Raw genomic sequence first — 5,578 nt, 5'->3', positions numbered from 1 at the left:
ATTATTATTATTATAATTCAGGTCACTGCCTGGAATCGAACTCGGAATCTTGGGGTTAGTAACCCGCGCTCTTAACCACTACGCCATATGCCCGTGAGCATATGGCGTAGTGGTAATAACATCGAAAAATACCCAGGTTCGAAATTCCCCCAAGACACCTGATGAAGGCTGGAGGGTATATCAGCCGAAACGTTGTGCTAACAACAAACAAGATGAGAACAAATATCTGTCAAATGTAAATAATGGTATTTATTCTTATTGATTTGAATTAATCATGCATTAACTCGCAACTTCAAGATTTCGATGACGTGTCTGTTTATTGTTTGAATAATGTTTTAGGGTAGATGCAAGGGGCCGGTTTGAACACGAAAACAGGTTGACTATTTGGGCCGGATATGACTGGCTTTCTAGAAGTAGTTCTGTTATCCAAGTGAGCGACATGATTAGTAATGAAAGAAAGTGATCCGAAAAGATTGTAGCCTAAGAAAGATCAGGGTGAAAACAGTTCAGGGAGCTGTTATCTCTGTTGGCAACAAAGGGTTTTACTTTTCGGGTGAAGGGCAGATTATATGATGTTTGTGTACGATGAATGATGCTGCATGGTCAGAAGACATAAGCGCTGAATGTGGAGTGTGTAGAAGGGTAAAATGAGGCAAACATTCTCATATAAATGTTAGTGTACATACATGAATGGCAGAATAACATTAGGGAGAGAAAATCCAAGTATAAGAGGGATCAAATGTAGTGTGCAAGAGAGGAAACCGTGTTGGTATGGAATGTGTTGTCTATGGAGGATGGATGTTGAATAAAGAAGTGCTAAGCGAGCAGAACTGGCGCAAGAAAACAGCGAGGAAATGATGAAATAAAAGCTAATCTCTGGAACCCGCATCTCACAGAACAATCGCAAAGGGTTCAAGCGCTGTGCTAGTGAAGTCACATCTAACCCATACCAGGATGCAAACAACCAAAAACAGACGTAAAATGACGATTATGATGTCTTAGAATGTTCCTAATCCATTTGAAAGAATCAGATATTTGGTAAAATTTCCTTCTCAAATATCTTCGTCTCATCTACAGCCAGGTTTAGTCCCATTATTCTCTTTTACTTGTTTCAGTCCTTTGACTGCGGCCATGCTGGAGCACCGCCTTTAGTCGAGCAAATCTACCCCAGGACTTATTCTTTGGAAGCCTAGTACTTAATCTATCGGTCTCTTTTTGCCGAACCGCTAGGTTACGGAGACGTAAACACACCAGCATCGGTTGTCAAGCAATGTACTTCTCAAGATTTTTACTCACTGTTTCCAGGGCTCCGACAATTATTGGTACTACTTCCACCTTTTTCGTCGACCACAACTGCTTAACCTCCCAAGCTAACCTGTTATACCTATCGACTTTTCTTTCTTCCTTATCGCATACCTTGTTGTCAGCTGGGTATGCTATATCTATGATTCAGCATAGTTTGTTTTCTTTCTCAATTCAGAATATGTCTGGCTTCCCATTCTCTATCTCATGGTCGCACTGAGTTATAAGATCTCACAGGATCTTTGCATTATTATTTTCGATAATGCTTTCGGGTTTGTAGTCGTACCAATTTTTTGCTCTATCAAGTCCATACTTGTTGCAAAGTGCCCAATGAACACGCCTGGTCATATTGTCATGGCGTCTCCTATATTCTTTCTGGGCTAGCGGCATACATTGGCTGGTAATATGCCATACGATTTCATCATTTTGTCCACAGATTCTGCATTTACCGCTTTCTGACGTATTGCCTATTGTTGTTGTTGTTGTTTGTTCCAAGTAGGAATTCGTAACGAAACTCCCAAAAGAATTGGAATATTACATTTTACTTCGAACAAACATATATACATAAATATGAGTGTGTGGGGTACATATACATACACACACCCATACACGCGCGCACGTACACACACACACACACATACACATGAACTTTGGAACTTTTGAGTGTCTGTCCTGTTTACCAAGACATAGGTTTGCTATGTGAGATAGCGGCAGGAAGTATTAACCAAAAAGGCTGTAGCAACGTACATGACCACAAAAATGTGAAAAATTCTGAAAAATAAAAACAGATTGTTAAAAAAAATCAAAATAATAAAATGGAGAAAAAAGGGTGAAACTTGGGGACACTAAAATAAATGAAACCGCAAACATACGAACGGACATTGATATTTTAGAAAAAACACACACGCACACAAACAAAGCCCGTAAAATGCACACAGATTAATTATAATATGTCGGAAGATAATGGAGATAGAATAGGAAAAACATTTGGGTGCTTATTTTGGTTATCTCACCCCCATTAAAAAATTGGCATTAAAAAATTGGGTTATCTCCCCGCTTAAAAGTTGAGTTTGCGTGGCGACAAGAGATTGGATAAAATGTATTAGATCCGTTTGATTCAATCGACGTTCGGCCTCCTTAACAGGCATGGTATGATCTGTTATAAAAATGTTATTAGAGCTGGCAGAAGCGGTAGCACGCCGGGCGAAATGCTTAGCGGTATTTCGTCTGCCGTTACGTTCTGAGTTCCAAATTCCGCCGAGGTCGACTTTGCCTTTCATCCTTCCGGGGTCGATTAAATAAGTACCAGTTACGCACTGGAGTCGATGTAATCGACTTAAACCCTTTGTCTGTCCTTGTTTGTCCCCTCTATGTTTAGCCCCTTGTGGGCAATAAAGAAATAAATTATTAGATTCAATAAGATGATTAATCTTTTCAGTTTTTCTTTTTATTTTTTTTCTGTTTTCATGTTTAATAATTTTTTTCATTTTTTCTTTGTTTTATTGAGGGTTAAACAAGTCTTTTAGTTGAGGGAGATAACCAAAAATATCGATATTTTTCATAAAAACGGGGGCAGATGACCCAATTTTTTAATGGTGGGTGAGATAACCAAAAAGTACCAAAATTTGCACTGCTTGCACAGTTATAAAAACTACATTCGCTAGTGTTGCAAATCAGAAAGAACTTCTGCATGTGGAACAGTTCACTCTTTGTCGGTTTTATGCGCTTACTCGTTTCAGTTTTTGAACTGCAGCCATGTTGGAGCATCCCTTATAATGTTAACTGAACGAATCGGCGTCGGTGCTTATTTTCTAAAGTTTGTTACTTATTCTGCTGGAACTCTTTTGCCGAACCGCTAAGTTACGGGAGTGTTAAACAAAGCAAATCAGTTGTCAAGCAGTGGAGAGACAAATACGAGCTCAAAGACACACACACACACATACACACATTTATTCATACATAAACACACACACACAATCATACACGACGTGTTTTCACATTTTCTATTTACCAAATTCATTCATAAAATCGGCCTAGAGCTATGATAGAAAACACTTGTCCAAAATGGCGTGTAGTGGAACTCGAACCGAGCGCGCGTGGTTGCAAAGCAAACTTCTTAACCACATTGCCATGCGTTCATCTAAAAATGTGGTGAAAGAACCTTTGCCAAACAGTTTTATCATAGAAAAAGTAGAAGAGACAAATTTCTGCTTTTCAGTGTGTTCACAACCGAAGAAAGCTTTGAGTGATGCATGGGGCGATGTGGTTTCCATTAGCTAGGGCAGGGCGTATGGGAGCATGTATCCGATCTTTGGTAGCAAGAATGAGATGACACCACACGTCAAGCTTGTGTGCCATGCGCTTCCCCACAGGATGATGCTGCGAGATATGGGGCAGTGGTAATGTTTAAAGGCAAAGCCTGAGAGATTGGTTCAAGTCTTTACTTGTGGTTAATTATACCTTTCCGGTATAATATTGTCTTTCAGTAGTATGTATCTCTATCTGCGGATGGTTCGTGTCAATGGCTTGTGTTTGTGTGTGTGTCTGTTTGTTTGGTACGTGTGTTTTGTGTGCATGTATATGAGTTTGTATATTGCGACAGACATTGTAGAGACATCCCGTAGCATAGGAGAGAGAATAAGTGAACACTTGTTGAAACTTAAAGAGGAGAAAAGCTCGTCAGTGGTATATCAACGTGTTAAACTAGAACATGGTAGATAACAGACATTAGGATCTTATCGACACATGGAATTGACACGAGACTCAACCAGATTACGGGGGTCACACACATAATAGAAAATAGACTCTACTCCATCCCTCAACCTTACGACTGAAAACAGAATAAGAAAAAAAGGAATACAAGTACAAGCAGTGAAATATACAAACTCAATACATACACACAAGACACACATACACATACCAAATACATAGACACAGATATAGACGCAAACGCATGCGCAGATAAGGATACATACCACAGAAAGACAAGATGGAATGGACAGGACAAGACCAGAAAGAAGAGGAGATACAAAGTCATTGAAAAGGTCACAAAAAGTGTGACGAAAGAACTCTGACAAATCTATAATACATTAAAAGTCAGTTTGTATCTTGCTTGTCTGCAATGTTACTCAGCTAAACTGGCGCATACCAGGAAAATACTATGAATTAAGTTTATCTTGAAATGTTAATACGAACGGAATGAAACAAGTTTCGCGTAAATCGGTAAAGTGGTTTTCGAGATATTAGAGATTTTCCGGGTATAAATTCCCAAAACGGGCATAATGGGAAAATATTCCGAAAATAATCTTCATCCTGAAAGGGAAGAAACTCTTATCTTTCTATTAGACTGAGCTAACAACGAAAAAATACGATTTTTTTTACAGTAAATGTTTCTACTTTCGCTTTTGTTAAATACAATATTTTAATCATTTAGAAATATTTTTAAGTGAATGTGATTTCAAAAATGTAAGTTGTTTGTACAGTGAGTATTTATATTTTAGCTTTCTTGAAACAGATAATATTTTAATGTTTTTAAAAATTATTTTCGAGTGAATACCGTTACAAAACTTTTTTGGCATATCTAAAAAATATTCTAAAGTGAAAATGACTTTAAAAATACGGTAAATATTTCGTAGAAGATCAGTTCGTAACGTTAGTGTGAAGTAGATTTTTGCAAGTGCATTCAACGTACCTCACCTCCAAAAATTGGCTGCTATTTCTAGCACGCCCTGCTACCACGCAACAACTATTTGCGATAAAGGACCCGAAATAACTGTTACGTGGTAGCAGAGCGTGCAAGAAATAGCAGCTAAATCTTTCCTTTTCTGGAGAAAGGAGCCGTTTACGCGTGATTTCGATGTCACATTCATTGAAAGCGTGCAAAATAACCTTAGAAAAGAAAAAAGCCCACGAAACAAAACTCCGTTGCTGGGAAACTCAGAGTTTCCCGGTGACCCAATGTAGTCTAGCGGGAGTGGCTGTGTGGTAAGTAGCTTGCTTACCAACCACATGGTTCTGGGTTCAGTCCCACTGCGTGGCACCTTGGGCAAGTGTCTTCTACTATAGCCTCCGGCTGACCAAAGCCTTGTAAGTGGATTTGGTAGACGGAAACTGAAAGAAGCCCGTCGTATATATGTATATATATATATGTATATGTATGTGTGTGTATATGCTTGTGTGTCTGTGTTTGTCCCCCCAACATCGCTTGACAACTGATGGTGATGTGTTTACGTCCCTGTAACTTAGCGGTTCGGCAAAAGAGACCGATAGAACAAGT

Source organism: Octopus bimaculoides, chromosome 10, assembly GCF_001194135.2.
Source record: "Octopus bimaculoides isolate UCB-OBI-ISO-001 chromosome 10, ASM119413v2, whole genome shotgun sequence".
Taxonomy (NCBI): domain Eukaryota; kingdom Metazoa; phylum Mollusca; class Cephalopoda; order Octopoda; family Octopodidae; genus Octopus; species Octopus bimaculoides.
The sequence above is the reverse complement of the archived record's forward strand: the minus strand, read 5'-3'. Positions refer to the sequence as shown.